Source organism: Caretta caretta, chromosome 1 (genome assembly GCF_965140235.1).
Source record: "Caretta caretta isolate rCarCar2 chromosome 1, rCarCar1.hap1, whole genome shotgun sequence".
In the NCBI taxonomy this organism is placed as follows: Eukaryota; Metazoa; Chordata; order Testudines; family Cheloniidae; genus Caretta; species Caretta caretta.
In genome coordinates, this window is record NC_134206.1 from 70,453,641 (window position 1) to 70,473,566 (window position 19,926).

The window sequence follows — 19,926 nt, forward strand, 5'->3', positions numbered from 1 at the left end:
TGGTGAATGTGCTTGCAGAGCCATTGGCCATTTGAAAACTCATGGCGATCGGGGGAAGTCCCGGACAACTGGAGAAAGTCTAATGTAGTGCTCATCTTTAAAAAAGGGAAGAACAAGGACCCGGGTAACTACATGCCAGTCAGCCTCACCTCAGTCCCTGGAAAAATCATCGAGCAGGTCCTCAAGGAATCAATTCTGAAGCACTTAGAGGAGAGGAAAGTGATCAGGAACAGTCAGCATGGATTCACCAAGGGCAAGTCATGCTTGACTAATCTAATTGCCTTCTATGACGAGATAACTGGCTCTGTGGATGAGGGGGAAGCAGTGGATGTGTTATTCCTCGACTTTAACAAAGCTTTTGGTACGGTCTCCCACAGTATTCTTGCCTGCAAGTTAGAGTTATGGGCTGGATGAATGGACTATAAGGTGGATAGAAAGCTGGCTAGATTGTCGGGCTCCATGAGTAGTGATCAATGTCTCCATGTCTAGCTGGCAGCTGGTATCAAGCAGAGTGCCCCAACTGTCAGTCCTGGGGCCGGTTTTGTTCAATATCTTCATTAATGATCTGGAGGATGGCATGGACTGCACCCTCAGCAAGTTTGCAGATGACACTAAACTGGGATACAGAGGGACCTAGACAAATCAGAGGATTGGGCCAAAAGAAATCTGATGATGTTCAACAAGGACAAGTGCAGAGTCCTGCACTTAGGACAGAAGAATCCCATGCACCGCTACAAACTGGGGACCGAATGGCTAGGCAGCAGTTCTGCAGAAAAGGACCTAGGGGTTACAGTAGACGAGAAGCTGCATATGAGTCAACAGTGTGCCCTTGTTGCCAAGAAGGCTAATGACATTTTGGGCTGTATAAGTAGGGGCAATGCCAGAAGATCGAGGGACGTCATTTGTCCCCCTCGATTTGACATTGGTGAGGCCTCAGCTGGAGTACTGTGTCCAGTTTTGGGCCCCACACTACAAGAAGGATGTGGAAAAATTGGAAAGCATCCAGTAGAAGGCAACAAAAATGATTAGGGGTCTGGAACACATGAGTTATGAGGAGAGTCTGAGGGAACTGGGATTGTTTAGTCTGCAGAAGAGAAGAATGAGGGGGATTTGATAGCTGCTTTCAACTACCTGAAAGAGGTTCCGAAGAGGATGGATCTAGACTGTTCTCAGTGATAGCAGATGACAGAACAAGGAGTAATAGTCTCAAGTTGCAGTGGGGGAGGTTTAGGTTGGATATTAGGAAAAACTTTTTCACTAGGAGGGTGGCGAAGCACTGGAATGCATTACCTAAGGAGGTGGTGGAATCTCTTTCTTTTTGAGGTTTTTAAGGTCAGGCTTGACAAAGCCCTGGCTGGGATGATTTAGTTGGAGATTGGTCCTGCTTTGAGCAGGGGGTTGGACTAGATGACCTCCTGAGGTCCCTTCCAACCCTGATATTCTATGAGGTTGCATCCCTGATCACCTTGGCTAATTGCTATTGAGGGACCTATCCTCCATGAAATTAGCTAATTATTTTTTTAACCCAGTTATACTTTTGGCCTTCACAACATCCCCTGACAATGTATTCCACAGACTGATTGTGTGTTGTGTGAAAAAGTACTTAGTTATGTTTGGTTTCAATCTACTGCCCATTAATTTCACTGGGTTCTTGTATTACATGACACTTGTTTATTTACTTTCTCCACACCATTTGTGATTTTATAAGCCTCTAACATATCCCCCCTTAGTCATCTCTATTCCAAACTGTAAAGTTCCAGTCTTTTTAATCTATCCTCACATGGAGCTTTTCCATACCCCTAATAATTTTTGTTACCCTGCTCTGTATCTTTTCTAATTGCCAGAGTTTATCCTCCTTTCTATTTTACTTAGTAGGATTTGACTTCCAATTTTTAATTTTTTTTTGTCTCTAACCTTTTACTCTACTGTTTAGGCAAGGTGGCTATTTTTGTTGTCCTTTTACTGTTTAATTTTTTTTAATTTGAGGTGTACATTAAATTTGAACTTCTGTTATGGTGCCACTCTTCTAACTGCTCCTTTTATTTTGCATTTAACTAGCTTCCTTATTTTTTTGTAGTTCCCCTTTTTGAAGTTAAATGCAACTGTGATGAGTTTCTTTTGTACCCCCCCACCCAAGAATGTTAAATTTAATTACAGTATTTTTGCTACTACCAAGCAGTTCAGCTTACTCACCTCATGGACTAGATCCTGTGCTCCACTTAGGACTAAATCAAGAATTGCCTCTCCCCTTGTGGGTTCCAGGACTAGCTGTTCCAAGATGCAGTTGTAACACCAACAGACCCCGGTCGTCAGCAGGTGGGATCGAACCGGGAAATTCTGGAGCTTAGTGCATGAGCCTCTACAGCATGAGCTAAAAGCCAACTGGCTGTTAGCTAAGGCTGTAGAGCAGACTCATTTTATCTCTCTCTCTCTGTAAGTGGTTTCAGTGCCACTAGATGGGACAGAACACCACACTCAGGAGGTGTGTGGGTTCCACAGTCATTAATGGTATCTAGAAACTTTATCTCTGCATTTTGTTATGAGGTGACATGTACCCAATTAATATGGAATAGTTGAAATCCCCCATTATTGTGAGGTTTCTATTTCTGTAGCCTCTCTACTCTTCCTGAGCATTTCAGTCATCATCCCCAGACTGATTAGGTGGTCAGTAGTATACTCCTACTGATATACTCTCTATTATTTAAGCATGAAATTTGTATCCATAGAAATCTGAGGGTCCTGTTTGATTCATTTAAGATTGTTAGTATATTTTACTCTTTGCTTTCTTTCACATATAGTGCAACTCCCCCACCAGCATGACCTACTCTGTCATTCCCATATATAATGTTTGATATTACCATGTCCCATCGCTGATTATAATTCCACCAAGTTTCAGTGATGCCTATTATATCAATATCCTTATTTAATACCAGGCACTGTAGTTCACTCATCTTAGTATTTAGACCATTGCCTCTTTAAGGTACGCTCTTAACTCTGGCATCCCTCAGGGCTCAGTCATGGCCCTGATACTTTTTAATCTATACACCGCAGATATACCAGCGACGGAGTCAAGTAAATTCATCTATGAGGATGACATTGTCCTAACCGTTCAGCATGAAAGCCATCATACCATCAGCTGCACCCTAACCTGAGATGTTAGCACAATGGCTGATTATTTCCAATGCTGGCAACTTAGGCCTAACCCAAAAAAACCCATGGTAATCACTTACCATCTGAACAATAAAATGTCTAATACCAAACTTGATGTGCCATTCTGCGGTAAGAGCATCAGCCACAAGGCTAACACAGTATCTTGGCTTTACACTTGACCAGATTTTGACCTTTCAATAGCACCTTGAGAAAACCCACAATAAGGATTAAGTCTGGTACCATGCTTATGAGAAAATTGGCCGGAACATCATGAGGTTCTAGTCCATGGACCTTGTGAACCGCAACAATTGCCTTGGTATATTCTGCAGCTGAATATTGTGTGCCAGTGTGGTCTCACAGCAGTCACACTAAACTCCTTGACACAACTCAGTAATGCTGTGCGCATAGTGTCAGGGGTGCTCAAATTGACTCCAGTAGACTGGATCCCAGTCCTATCACACATCCAGCCTCCACAAATTAGAAGAGCTGCTCAGACATCTCGCTTTCTTAACCATGTCAATGAAAATGAGAGGATCCCACTGCACGGTGACGTGCAGAACCCGCCAAAGACCAGATTAAAATCCTACTCAAAACAAACAGCTCATCACTGACCCTGATGAGGAACCACTGGGTTTTGATTTATGTCAGAAAGACTGGTGCAGATTGAATCGCATCAGGACATCTCTATGGACAAGTCCTCTTTAAGTGGAAAATGAGGCAAACAACTGTATGTGACTGTGGTCACCAGGTTAAAACAATGGAGCATATCATATTTGAGTGTCCCCTTCGTTCTTTTGCCGGGAGCCTGAAGGACATTCACCAGCTCACTGCTGCAGCAATGTTCTGGCTATCAAACTTAAATATAAATTTGTAGTCTTTGCTACCTACCCGAGCCATATGGAAGAAGAAGAAGAAGTATTTAGACTTCTAACATTTGTATACAACCACTTATAAAATTTGTCAATATATTTAGTTGTCTGCCTTCATATGATGAATTAAATGTGACTCTTTTTTATGTGACTGTTTCTCTTCATTTTTCGCCTGAACTTTTCTATCCTCCCATCTTTACTAGGATATCGAGAGTCCTGTTAATAGATCTTCCCTAAAGGATCAGAGGGGTAGCCGTATCCACAAAAGCAATGAGGAGTCCAGTGGCACCTTAAAGACTAACTGATTTATTTGGGCATAAGCTTTCGTGGCCCAAATAAATCTGTTAGTCTTTAGTGCCACCGGACTCCTCATTATTCTTCCCTAAAGGATGTGTCTGTCCAAACCATGTGCTCCTTTGCACCTGTCACCTTTCCCTCAATGCTTAGTTTAAAAACACTTCTATGACTTTTTAATTTTACATGCCAGAAATCTGCAGACTCTATACAGTGTGTGTGTGTGTTTACACACTCACACATTTATTTGAATTATAAAGCTATACCTTAAAAAGTTGAAGTTGATAAGAATTTGGCATCATGAATCCATTCTGCTATTTAGGTTCCACTGCACACTAATTAGGCATTTTACTATAATTTTATTAGAAGAAACAACTATTTCATTTTCTTTTTCTGCATCTAGCAATTCAAAAAACAATTCTCAGTCAGTTTGAACTATTTCCTCCTCTTATGGATCAAGAATGAGCCATCTATTAGGTTGTCTATGCAATCTGCAATTTAAGACAGACTATAAATCTATATCACAGGGTTTGGGCAGATGAGAAGGCCCATAAAAAAGTGGTGAGTCATGTAATTGAAAATACAACTTTTAACAGTAAAAGAGTATGCACATGCGCTGACATTCTGGAGATAATTCATTTCCTATATATGAGCAACAAAGAACTGAAATGTCAATAGCCCAATAGAATAAATAGCTAATAGAATTACCTTCCAGTTGTACCCCATGATTTATTTTCATATGAAACACCATTTTAGAACAATGACAGATGTGTGAAGAGAATCCCAAAACAGTAACATCTAGCTAGTATGTTCAGTGTAGAATACCCATACTCACTGCATTGCAAATAGGGAGAAAAAAATCATAAATTCAATTTGATATAATCAAGCTGGTACTATTCTATGTAAGGCCCATCTGTAGCAGCTGTCTGGTGGCATAGGCAAGAAAATGAAGAAGGCAGCAACCAGTGGAGGAAAATAGATCAGCCTAGCCTCAGTGCAACCAATTCAATATCTGTAAATTTGTACAATTTATTTTAGTGTTTCTATGATTAGCAATTTTGTCTTGTTTGCTGGTAAGCTAATAAAAAAGGAAAAGAATAGGGAGGGATCTAAACCCATACTTCAAACATCCCTACATTTTGAGGAAGTTGGAGTAAGAATTTAGATCAAAATGTTGCGGCTCAGACCTATTTTTAAAACAAATTGACTGTGAAACATTTTCAAGTATTATACAATTATGATCTTAATGTGATTAAATACCAGATGTGGCTTTCAGTTAGTTATAATAACGTAAATTCATGATGACTCTATTCATTTCAATCAGACCAGATGATGATACTCCTATTCACATCTGAGCAATATTTTACTCTTTGAGTAGTCTCAATTATGTTAATGGGATTACTTGCGGAGCAGGGTACTACTTGTAAGCAAAACTATCACAATCTGGTCCCCAGAGATATCCCAGATTAACATCTCTGTAACTGAGAGGAGACTTTATTCCTAAATCTCTCAATTCTATAATTACCCTTGATTTGCTGGAAAACATTTTATTTTCTACTGAATCGTATGATTTTATGTAGAACATTTGTATTTAGTTTTGGCACATGCATATGTAACGCCGACAGACCCTGGTCATCGCCAGGCAGGACTGAACCTAGGAACCTCTGATAGTATATGAGCCTCTGCTGCATGACCTAAAAGGCATATGGCCCTTAGATAAGACTGTAGCAGACTCATCAATCTCTAAGTGGTCTTGGTGCCACTAGACAGGACAGAACACCACACCCAGAAGGTGTGTGGGTTACATATGTACAGTATGTTCATCATTAAACTGGTTGCATTTTCTATGCTTACGTGCACATATTTCAGATAGCATGGACTTCAATGGTTGAATGCACAGATGACCTGTTCTCGATCTGTTTCCCAACACACCCTATTATTAGGGTTGCCAACCCTCTCAGATTGGCCGGGAGTCTACCAGAAATGGCTGCGATCTCCCGGTGGCTATTGAAAGCAATCTGATAGATTTCAATAGGTTGCAAAATGTCTGGTTGGCAGTGAAACGGGGCTAAGGCAGGCCCCCTTACTATCCTGGCTCCACATGGCTCCTGAAAGCGACTGGCACATCCGACTCCTAGCTGCAGGGAGCTGCGGCCAATGGGAGTTGCGGGGGCGGTGCCTGCAGGCAGGGGCTGCACGCAAAGCTGCCTGGCAATTCCTGAGCCTAGGAGTCAGACATGATGGTTGATTCCAGGAGCTACCTGGGGTAAGCACCGCCTGGTGAGAGCCCTCACCCCATCTTGCACCCGAGCCCCCTTCCCCAGCTTGGAGCACCCTCCTGTACCCAAACTTTCTCCTGAAGCCCACACCCTGAGCCCCCTCCTGCATCCCAATCCCCGCCCCAGCCCTGAGCCACCTCCTGCTCTCCAAACACCTCATCCCTGGCCTCACCCCAGAGCCCGCACCCCTAGCCAGAGCCCTCACCCTCTCCTACACCCCAACCCTCTTCCCCAGCCCAGAGCCCCCTCCCACACCCTAAACCCCTCATTTATGGCCCCGCCCCGGAGCCTGCACACCCAGCTCCAGATTTCAACCTCTCCCACAACGCAACCCCCTACCCCAGCCCAATGAAAGTGAGAGAGGGTAGGGGAGAGCGAGCTACGGAGGGAGGGTGGATGGAGTGAGTGGGGCGTGGCCTGGAGAAGGGGCAGGGCAGGGGCGTGGCCTCCATGGAAGAGGTGGGGCAGGAGGCAGGGCAAGGGTGTTTGGGTTTGTGCAATTAGAAAGTTGGCAACCCTACCTATTAAAAGGCCCTATTTTCTGAACTTATAACTTTTGCCAAACTTTAACCGTTCAGGCTGAAATTTTCCTTGCCTGGTGTGTACCTCAGACTGAATTCTGTTGAAAAATGTTTCCTGCCATTGTTACTCCTGGGTACTGCAGACTGCTGTGGCATCAGACACAGGAACTGAGAGGAGGGAGACTGTCTCCTGTACTCTCAATAGTCCCCTGCTGGTGCCCAGGCCATGTGGAGGAAGACAGTCTGATTGGAATGCAGAGGGGACAAAAAGAAGACCTGAGGCAGGGGTTGGTGGTGGAGAGAGTAAATTGTGATAAGGAACCTGCAGGGGCTATATTATGTACAAAGGGGCTGAATTAAGGTTGCAAAGGCAAGAATCCTTTATAATAGAAAGTGTTAGGCAACCTAATAAATGTAGGACTTACTAGCAGCTTCCTTATCATAATAGTATATAAAACAATTAAAAATGTTCCCTTTATAGCAATCTATTGTAACATTCGTCTATAATTTATTTTCTATATGTCCCCAACTCAGCAGAGTTTCTAATGTCACTCATTGTAAAAATGCAATAAGGTAACTCAATACAACCACAGTAAAGTAAGCAATACAACCACAGTAAAGCAAACCACTGATCTAAACATTGGCTCACTGAGCAGTACAAAACTACTGTAATACATTCTTTTTAGATGTTTCCCCTCAGGATCAACTACTCTTCAAGAAAAAAGAAAAGGAGGACTTGTGGCACCTTAGAGACTAACAAATTTATTTGAGCATAAGCTTTCGTGAGCTACAGCTCACTTCATCAGAGTTACACTGTGTTTTCTGACACTGAGTTCTAGAAACTCCTTGCCAATTACTGTAAATGCTTTTGTTGACCTACTTGGCAAACCACTAGAGATCAAACCACAGTTATAGCAAACAGGCAATACAAAAAGGGTTATGCTTCTCTTAGCCTGTCTCTCAAGTTTCAAGTTCTCTGGTAGCTAAATTAATGTTTACTTGGTTGCTTCAGGTTTATCTGAAGCAAATCCCTTTGTTCCACTGTTTGACAGTCCTCAATCATACTTGGCTATTCTGTCTTTCTTTTGCTTCTCAAAAGTGACGATCAACAAACACTTTGCAAGGACATCACCTTTCAGATCAGATTAAAGGCAGACACTCTCAAGTGCCACAGAGGAGTTTGCAGTTCCACTTCGCTGGCTTGTTGCTTAGTTTGTGTTGTTAAATACAAAATAGAAAGGAGCTGTTAAAGTGACAGGGTTACAGCAGGTTCATAACATTTTATCCAGCTGACCAAAAATTAACTCCTGACTCATCTGGAATACACACACATGCAGATTTCTATTTTGTATGTGTAACTGCTTGTTTGTTTCTGATCATGCAACTGAAAACCTTTACTTTGAAAAGCTGGCCATAAAAGTATTCAGTAGTTTCTCGTGCTGCAGGAGTCAGAACATCCAGAAGATTTAGCTGCAATGCTTCATAACTGGCTCATGAGTTATTACTGCTGGTGAACATACTCCTCAAATCTCCTCTGAACAAATTCTATTTGCATTTTTATTTGGGAATTGTCTATTGTGACTATATGACCCTCCATTATGGTTCAGCAGATAGTCCCAGCAAAACTACTCATTTGGTTTTGTTACCCTGGATAAGTCACTACGTTTCTATATGCCTTTGTCTCCCAATAATGATGCTTCACTTTAAGGTCAGCATGTAAAAGTGCTATGTCAATGCTAAGTATGATTATTGCATGCAGTGTTAGTGTAGCACTGTTGGTCCCGGGATATTACAGAGACCAGGTGAGGTAACATCTTTTATTGGACATATTTCTGTTGGTAAGAGCGAAGCTTTTTACATAGAGCTCTTCTTCAGGTCTGGGAAACTTACACCATGTGTAGATGAGAGACCCTACAGAGACACAGCAGTACTGATGCAGCTGCACTGCTGTAAGAACTCCTGTATAGCCAGTCTATGCCAACTGGAGAGAGCTCTCCTGCTGACACCATTAAACCGCGGAGCGGAGGTAGCTGTCAGCGGGAGAATGTCTCCTGCTGACATAACACTGTCCACACCAGCACTACCGATGTAAATTACATCGCTCAGAGGGCTGTTTTATTCACACCCCTGAGCAACGTAAGTTTTACTGACAAAAGTGCCAGTGGAGGCAGAGCCTAACTCGGGGTGTCACTGCTAAGTACAAGCTGGAACCGATTGTTTAGCAAAAGTAGTGAAAAGATATTTCAAGGGACCATTCAAGTTAACACCCCTCTGCTCATGAGGAGGGAAGGAAGTGTAATAGATTGTTGTAATAAACCATAGATCCAGGTTGTGAAAGTGTTCACCCACAGGTGATATGTTTTTGTTTTTTAACCATTTCCCTGTGGGTGTTCATTCGAGGATTGTCTGGATTCACCCACAAAATTGCTATTGGGGCAGTTAGTGCACTGGATGATGTGTACCTCATGTGTTTAGGACCCATGGATCTTGAAAGGTGTGTCATGGGGGTGTTGCAATTTTCAGTGCAGCTGTCATAAATATAAAAGGAAGGGTAAACCCCTTTGAAATCCCTCCTGGCCAGGGGAAAGCTCCTCTCACCTGTAAAGGGTTAAGAAGCTAAAGGTAACCTCGCTGGCACCTGACCAAAATGACCAATGAGGAGACAAGATACTTTCAAAAGCTGGGAGGAGGGAGAGAAACAAAGGGTCTGTGTCCCTCTGTATGCTGGTCTTTGTCGGGGATAGACCAGAAATGGAGTCTTAGAACTTTTAGTAAGTAATCTAGCTAGGTATGTGTTAGATTATGATTTCTTTAAATGGCTGAGAAAAGAATTGTGCTGAATAGAATAACTATTTCTGTCTGTGTATCTTTTTTGTAACTTAAAGTTTTGCCTAGAGGGGTTCTCTATGTTTTTGAATCTAATTACCCTGTAAGACATCTACCATCCTGATTTTGCAGGGGGAATTTCTTTATTTCTATTTACTTCTATTTTTATTAAAAGTCTTCTTGTAAGAAACTGAATGCTTTTTCATTGTTCTCAGATCCAAGGGTTTGGGTCTGTGGTCACCTATGCAAATTGGTGAGGCTTTTTATCCAACATTTCCTAGGAAAGGGGGGGTGCAAGTGTTGGGAGGATTGTTCATTGTTCTTAAGATCCAAGGATCTGGGTCTGTAGTCACCTAGGCAAATTGGTGAGGCTTTTTACCAAACCCTGTCCAGGAAGTGGGGTGCAAGGTTTTGGGAAGTATTTTGGGGGGAAGGACGCGTCCAAACAGCTCTTCCCCAGTAACCAGTATTAGTTTGGTGGTGGTAGCGGCCAGTCCAAGGACAACGGGTGGAATATTTTGTACCTTGGGGAAGTTTTTAACCTAAGCTGGTAAAGATAAGCTTAGGAGGTTTTTCATGCAGGTCCCCACATCTGTACCCTAGAGTTCAGAGTGGGGGAGGAACCTTGACAGCAGCTAAATTACAAATTACAGAATAGGGATTTTTTTATTTTTTATTTTTTTGTGGATTATAAGGCCTGGGATTCTTTGTTTTCTCAGCTTCTTTCTCCAAGAGTAACAGTACCCAAAGCTTTTTGGGAAAAAACAACAATTCTGGCATTACCACCAAATATTCCCTTCCTGATGGTGTAAATTGTTGTAATTTCAATGAAGCTATACCCCCAATTTTATCAGCTGGTTTCTGGTCCTCCAGGATCTTTAATTTAATTTGAAAGAAATATATAGTCCATGAAAAGTGTTTTGTGTTTTTATAACTCCACTAGTACATTTGGAGGATGTTCCACTAACATCTCTGGAGGATGTTAAACAGAATCTACTAAAGTTAGATATTTTTAAATTGGCAGAAAACTTGCATCCAAGAGTTTTTAAAGAGCTGGCTGAGGAGCTTGATGGACCATTAATGTTGATTTTCAATAAGTCCTGGAGTTCTGAGGAAGTTTCAGAAAGCTAATGTGCCAATTTTTTAAAAAGCTAAATGGGACAACCCATTATAAGCCTGTCACTCTGACCCTGATCCCAGGTAAGATAACGGAGTGGCTGATATAGGACTCAATAAATAAAGAATTAAAGGAGAGTAATGTAAGTCATGCACATCAACCTGGATTTATGGAAAATAGATCCTATCAGATTAACTTGATACCTGTTATTGGTGAGTTTACAAGTTGGTTGATAAAGGTAATAGTGTTGACGTAATATACAAGACTTTTGCAAGGCCTTTGACTTGGTGGCACGTGATATTTTGATTACAAAACTAGAATAACAGAAAATTAACATGGCACACATTAAATGCATTAAAAACTGGCTAACTAGTAGGTCTCAAAATGTAACTGTAAATGAGGAATCATCATCAAGTGGGTATGCTTCCAGTGGGGTTCTTGGCCCTACACTATTTAACATTTTTATCAATTATCTTTAAGAAAATATAAAATCATCACTGATAAAGTTTGAAGATGACACAGAATTATGTGAGTGGTAAATAATGAAGAGGACACACCACTGAGTCAGACCGATCTGGATTGCTTGGTAAACTGGGAACAAGCTAACAATATGCACTTTAATATGGCTAAATGTAAATGTATACATTATGAACAAAGAACATAGGTCATACTTACAGGATGGGAGACTGTATTCTGGGAAGTAGTGACTCCCCAAAAGATTTGAGGGTTGTGATGGATAATCATCTGAACATGAGCTCTCAGTCTGATGCTATGGCCAAAAGAGCTAATGCAATCCTTGGCTGCATAAACAGGGGAATCTCGGGTAGGGGTTAAGAAGTTATTTTACCTTTGTATTTCCTGTGACAGTTGCTGGAATACTGTGTCCAGTTCAGGTGCACACAATTCAAGAAGGAGGTTGATAAATTAGAGAGGGTTTAGACAAGAGCCACGATAATGATTACATGATTAAAAAACATGCCTTATAGTGATAGACTCAAGGACGTCTATCTATTTAGTTTAACAAAGAGAAGATTAAGATGTGACTTGATTACAATCTATATGTATCTACATGGGGAACAAATATTTAATAATGGGCTTTTCAATCTGTCAGTGAAAGGTATAACACAATCCAATGGCTAGAAGTTGAATCTAGACAAATTCAGAATGGAAATAAGGTACAAATGTATAATGGCCAGAGTAATTAACCATTGGAACAATTTAACAAGGATTGCGGTGCATCACTGACAATTTTTAAACCAAGATTGTTGCCTGATCTATGCACTGTGCATAATTATATTGATTACTTAAGAATTCCCAGTTAACACTCTGAAGTTTGATAAGTTCTTGTCCCAAGATCAGCACAATATTATTAGAATTACTCGGTAGTCAGGAACACTGATCTGAATGGTTGCAACACTCACACTTAGGAGAAACCTTTAGTATTTGTAATAGTTTTATTAATACAGTTAGCAGTCATGAACACTCCCACCCCACAAGATAGATAGAAATAATAAAGGATGTGCAACTGAGCATCCATATACTTACACCATCTCCTGAAGAACAACTTGAAATGTTTGTCATTACCTTCCTCACCATCATCTACTTACTCATCACCGGTGGTTGTCATCCTGTCATCGCCCAAGAGCTACTTCTCTCCCCATCCTAAACACACAGGCTGGCATACAACCTTAATAATATATTACACTGCTGATGCTATGCCTAATGCATATTCAGGAAAGGTTTCTTCCCTTTTCCTTGTTTGTATTTCCTTACCCTAATAATGTTGGGGTGCCCTTCTCCCAGAAGTTACTCGCCCTTTTACCTCAGAAAACACATCAATTAGTTATCATGGTACTCTTATGGTTATACATCTGTGAATGTTCCTAACTTCAAATATCTGAAGCTGGTATAAACTAGAATATTGTGGTTACCTGTTAGCAGTTTAGCCATTATAACATTCTTTTATGGACTTGGGTTACTCCTGGTTAACTGTGTACACTAAGGCCATGTCTACACGTACAAGCTTACAGCGGCCCAGCTGTGCCGATACAACTGTGCCGCTGTAAGAGCACTCATGTAGCTGCATTATGCTGACAGCAGAAAGCTCTCCCATCAACATAATAAAATTAGCTCAATGAGTAGCTGTAGCCATGACAGCAGGAGAGCATCTCCCACCGACATAACTTTTTGCACACAAGCTCTCATGTTGGCAAAACTTACGTTGCTCAGGGACATGTTTTTAGTTAGGAAATATATGAAATATATGCATAAATAGTTAGGAAATATATGAAAACACCCCTGAGTGACAAAAGTTTTGCTAACATAAGTGCTAGTGTAGACACGGCTTTTGGGCCTTATGCCTTGTTTAGCTAAGCTATTGTTCTGCAGGCATGAGGCCTGTAGGCTCATTTCTTTACTGTCTTAACTTATGCCTATGCCTTACCTAGCACATACCTATACTGATAGGCTACAAGATTGGATGTTTTTCTAAAGGATATGCTTCAGAATTAGTGTGGGGAAATTCTATGGCCTGTGTTATAGAGGAGATCAGACTAGATGATCACAATGGTGCCTTCTGGCCTTGGAATCTATGAATCTTTAATCTATGAATAACTGAGGTTTGCCCGGACAAATATATAAATTATGTCTCCATTTTTAGTGTTTTAAAATTGCTGTATTATCAAAGGTTTTATTGTGGATTAAATATATATTTTTTCTTTTAATATAGGTCTGCGGCTATGTGTGTGTATACAGTGAAAAAATATAGCATCTAGTACTTAGGATATAGAAACGTTCTGTATGTCCTTGAATCTTCAAGCCTTTTCCTTTGGGATCTCGCTGCTACATCAGTACGCTAACCACTAATGTTGTGGCAATTCTGTCTAGTAAATGTGGTGAGCCTAGTCTTGAATTTTTTTCTGACTCTAAGAAGTTATTTCCTTTTACTTGTCAGCGAGAGTTCTGTGTAACAAACTACAAAGCAAAGAGAAAATATCCTTTTTGTGTATTCTTTCCACAAAGTAAGCTATGGTTATTTTATCTTCCAAACTTTGGAGTAAATATTCAGTTGTAATTTTTCACAGGTAGGTAATTAATTACCACAGATTAAATACGGTAGTGGGAAATGAATGCAAAATTATAGATGTGCAACATTTGGAATGCAAAATTCTGCAGGGACTACTTTTGAATATTACATAGATGTTTTCAAATCAGGCACATCCAAATGATTCCAATTTATAAAATTCTCTTAAACTTAACAGCTGCATCATTTTTTAAATGAGTCTCCCTAGGCTCATCAGTCTGAATAAAAAAATCAGATGACCATTCTTTATCTTGAACAGAAACCTGGCAGCTCCCATTTTAACTAGGCAAGTGAGGTAGGGAGAGAGAAAATGGGTATGATTATGAATAGGCTACTAATCCAAAGTAACTTTGCATAATAGCAAAACCTCTTTTTGTTTGTCTTGGCTTTAATTAAATTTCCATATATTTCTTGACTGTTTATACAGTCCTGAATTTTCAAAATTTACAAGGGAATTGAGTCACAATTTTTGGCTGTCCAACCTGACAGACATTAAAGGGGATTGGCACTGAGGATGCTGTTTCTGAAAATTAGGCCTCATTAAAATCTCTCAAATTTCCCACCCAAATATGACTCACTTAGGCACTTTTGAAAATCAAGACTGCAAAGTCCTGCTCTGCAGCACCACTCTACAATGTAGGACTATAGATACCATATTATGTAGCACTATAATATCCACACAAACCACATTACTGATTTCACCTCAAGATGATTTCTCTTTCTTGTGTGGAGCAGGACCAAGCACCTAGGTTACAGAGATAATCTCATGCTCTGCACTGGAAGTTCTTCATCTGGCACCCAGCTGTAACTGTTGTCCCCTGACATAGAGACATTTGTGTGGTCACATGAGTAAGGAATGCTGCGGTGAGTTGTGGATAAGGAAGTCCAGTATGGGGATCAGTTGAAGAAGTTTGATTTCTCCAGTGCGACAGGTATAATTAGACAAGGTGAAACATTTCTCTGAAGTAGACCTATGTTGCAAAATTTGTTCTCTCTCCTAATGGTCTTGTTTGGAGTTCCATTTTAGGAACACAGGGCTTTGGCCTACAGCCTACATTTCAATTCATGTATATAGCAGGTCAATAAATAGATATAAATGATTGTGATTCCTTCCCTTCACCTTTAGAAAAAAAATTAAACTTACAAAATGTGTTCACCAGCTCCGTTCATGTAGCTTAAGGCAAGAGCAAGGCTCATAAAGGGGAAAAAGTATGTCCTATCCCTGCAAATGTGCACAAGAAATGTCAGTGTAAGGGGCCTCCTCTTTGTTCACCTCATGGAAGAGCCAGAGACAATCACTGTCCTTGTGTTTACCAGCATTCATTTAAAGTTAAACCATATAATAAAAGCATCTCTTAGAACTTTATCAAAACCCATTGAGGTTAATGGAAGTCTTTCCATTGACTTGAGTGGGTTTTGAGGCATCCCTTGTAGATTTCAAATAGAAATCTCAAAGAATCTCAGAAGCAGAAGGATGTGGAAAAATATTCACTACATAATAATTTATACAGGTGTATAGCACCTTATAGCCAAGGATCTCAAAGTGCTGTACAATATATGTAATTTTGCATCACACCACTACTGATAGAGTAGCTCCATTTTAACAAATGAAGAAACTGAGGTAGAAAAAGATTAAGTTCTATATTTTCAAAATTTACCAATTTTAGTGCTTCAATTTCTGGATGCACACGAAGAAATTGTGGATGTTCTTCACCTCTGGAAATTAGGCTCTAGATGTCTCAAACCGATGATCAGTTTTGAAAATGTACTGATCATTGCTGAAATTAATAAAGGAAGCCTGGCAATAAAACTCAGTTCTCCTGACTACCAACCCTTTACCTTAAGCAAAAGACTACCAATCCTACCCTATAGAATACAAATCAGAAACAGCCCATTTGCAGCAAGATCACACAAATGTTGTATTCCCTAACAATGCCATGTGCTTCTTGTGAAAGAAACAATTAATAGTCTGGAAAAATGATTTAAAAGAAACAAACCTCAGTTTGCGTTGCAAATACAGTAGTTGAGTAGCTGAAACCCAAAGGTCTTTCTTTAAATGTTCACATTATTGTTTGTCATCTTGTCTTTTGAAAGCATGATTAAGCTTTTATTTGGTTGTTAATATTGTAATCCCTCCTCCCCTCCCGAAAAAAATACCTGTAAACTATTTTTCTTAAGCAACTATCTGATTAGATGGATAATGTCTTCTTCTTCTTTTCCTTTATGCTGCTTTTCCCGGTGAAGATCGCAGCAGCAGCATGGAGAGTAGGGAGGACCAAACCTCCTTTTCTTCCGCAACAGGTTCCAGCTCCTCCTGGGGGATTCCCCAGTTTTCCCAGGCCAGCTGGGAACCTCCAGCATGTCCTGGGTCTATTCAGGGACTCCGCCCAGTGGAACGTGCCCATTATAGTTCCAATAGAAACCTCACGGGGGCATCCTCATCAGTTTCCCAAACCACTTCAAATGGCTCCCCTCAATCCGAAGGAGTGACGGCTCTACTCCAACACCCTCCCCTCATAACCAAGCTCCTCATCCTATCTCAAAAAGTAAGCCCAGCCACTCTGTGGAGAAACCTCATATCCACCACTTGTACCTGCAATCTCATCTTTTCAGTCATTACACAAAGTTCATGTCCATAGGTGAGGATGGGGACAATATTAGAGCAAATAAGTAACTTATTTATGTGTTTAAGGTTTATTTTGTATAATGCTGTTGATAAACATTAACTGCTACTGAGGATGTCTCAGACACTTACAGAGAAACTCCAAAGCAAAGCATCATATATATAAAAAAATTACAAACCGGCCTTATGTTACGGGTAAAGGTGAATGTGGTCTGCTACAAAGTAGGTTCTACTAAAATGAAAAAGGAAAAAAAAATCATTGAAACTTTTCAATCTATAGGAAACTGAACAAGGTATTTGATGTTTTTTCTGCACTTTCCATCTAACTGGGATAGTTAATGGTACAGAGTGCTGATGCTGCAGCAGATTCGTAAGATTCTTCTTCAATTTCTGACAATGTTCAAACAAATTTCACTGATCAAATGGCAAGATAATATAAACAGTGTCATAAATATTGAAAATAACGTTATAGTTAAAGTGTATGCAGTGCCCAGTCTGACTAAATGCTTGTGTGACACTCTGTACCTCAAAGCAACACCCAAGAACCCCCATATTCATCACTGACATATAATTATGATGTTTGTACAAAGTATGCCTTGTGGTGTAACATATGACCTGTTGAACATTAATATCCTGTTGGATTGTACGTGTTATCATTGTATGTGAAGTTATGAAGTTTTTCTATGTGTGTGTTACTGAAATATGTAGTGAGGTGGGGAACACCCACAACCAGCCTTACATATACAACAATGGAGTAGCCAAATGTGCTGGTGGCCCAATAAAGGAAATCCACTTTCCCAACAAGACTTTCCCATCCCAGAAGACTTCTCAGGGAGAGCACATAGACAATGGGGGTCACCCCCCACCACACACACACACGTTACAAGCAGAGATCTTTCCAGTGAGGGAGATTCCACAACCTCCCTAGGCAATTTAGTCCAGTGTTTAACCACCATGACAGTTAGGAAGTTTTTCCTAATGTCCAACCTAAACCGCTCTTGCTGCAATTTAAGCCCATTGCTTCTTGTCCTATCCTCAGAGGTTAAGAAGAACAATTCTTCTCCCTCCTCCTTGTAACAATCTTTTATGTACTTGAAAACTGTTATGATGTCCCCTCTCAGTCTTCTCTTTTCTGACTAAACAAACCCAATTCTTTCAATCTTCCTTCATAGGTCATGTTTTCTAGATCTTTTTTGTTTTTGTTGCTCTTCTCTGGACAATAGTCTCCAAATTGTCCACAGCTTTCCTGAAAAGTAGCTCCCAGAACTGGATACCATACTCCAGGTGAGGCCTAATCATCCCGGAGTAGATCGGAAGAATTTGTTCTTGTGTCTTGCTTACAACACTCCTGCTTATACCCATCCCAGAATGATGTTTGCTTTTTTTGCAACAGTGTTACACTGTTGACTCATATTTAGCTCGTGGTCCACTCTGACCTCCAGATCCCTTTCCACAGTATTGTCCGCAAACTTTATGAGTCTACTCTATGCCATTATCTAAATCATTGGTGTAGAGACATCATGACTCGGCATCACTCCCCCCACAACTCAACCCCTTGGCCTCACTCCCCTCTGTAAGGACAAAGACTTTGAACTGGGAAGGGGGTCCCAGACTGGAGAAAAGTTCCAGCCTGTGTATTGAAGATCTGTGACCTCTTTGTACTATCTATCAGGGTGAGACACTGCTTGATTCAAATCCCCTTTAATTTTTAGAACTCAGATTGCATATTTACTTTTATTCGCAGGTAGCCAACTTTAATCCCTATATACTTATAATCACTTAAAATCTACCTTTTTGTACTTAATAAACCTGTTTTATTTTTTACCTAAAACAGTGCGTTTTGGTTGAAGTGCTTGGGAAATCTCAGCTCAGTTTACAAAGACTAGTGTATGTCCCTTTCCCACCGAGGGAGAGGGGGACCAGGTAATGAATAGGGTTCTACCAATCTCATGGCCCTGAAAAACATGTCACGGATTGTGAAATAAGCCCTTCCCTGTGAAATCTGATCTCCCCGGTACTACTGGGAGAGCCCCAGCTAGGGGCTTCTAGCTGTGAGTACTGGCCAGTCTGCGGAGGGACAGGACTTGTCCTTCCCCTGCACTGCTGCTCTCTGGGGAGATCAGACCCACCTCTGGGTACCTTTTGAGTTGGGACCCCCACAGTTACAACACAATGAAATTTCAGTTGCAAAACATGAAAATGTGTGTCATAAATATAAAGGGAAGGGTAAACCCCTTTGAAATCCCTCCTGGCCAGGGGAAAGCTCCTCTCACCTGTAAAGGGTTAAGAAGCTAAAGGTAACCTCGCTGGCACCTGACCAAAATGACCAATGAGGAGACAAGATACATTCAAAAGCTGGGAGGAGGGAGAGAAACAAAGGGTCTGTGTGTCTATATGCTGGTTTTCTGCCGGCGATAGACCAGGAATGGAGTTTTAGAACTTTTAGTAAGTAATCTAGCTAGGTATGTGTTAGATTATGATTTCTTTAAATGGCTGAGAAAGAATTGTGCTGAATAGAATAACTATTTCTGTCTGTGTATCTTTTTTGTAACTTAAGGTTTTGCCTAGAGGGGTTCTCTATGTTTTTGAATCTGATTACCCTGTAAGACATCTACCATCCTGATTTTGCAGGGGGGATTTCTTCATTTCTATTTACTTCTATTTTTATTAAAAGTCTTCTTGTAAGAAACTGAATGCTTTTTCATTGTTCTCAGATCCAAGGGTTTGGGTCTGTAGTCACCTATGCAAATTGGTGAGGCTTTTTATCCAACATTTCCCAGGAAGGGGGGGTGCAAGTGTTGGGAGGATTGTTCATTGTTCTTAAGATCCAAGGGTCTGGGTCTGTAGTCACCTAGGTAAATTGGTGAGGCTTTTTACCAAACCTTGTCCAGGAAGTGGGGTGCAAGGTTTTGGGAAGTATTTTGGGGGGAAGGACGCGTCCAAACAGCTCTTCCCCAGTAACCAGTATTAGTTTGGTGGTGGTAGCGGCCAGTCCAAGGACAACAGGTGGAATATTTTGTACCTTGGGGAAGTTTTGACCTAAGCTGGTAAAGATAAGCTTAGGAGGTTTTTCATGCAGGTCCCCACATCTGTACCCTAGAGTTCAGAGTGGGGGAGGAACCTTGACATGGTGGCATAGTGGTGGGATTAACCTGAAATCATTTT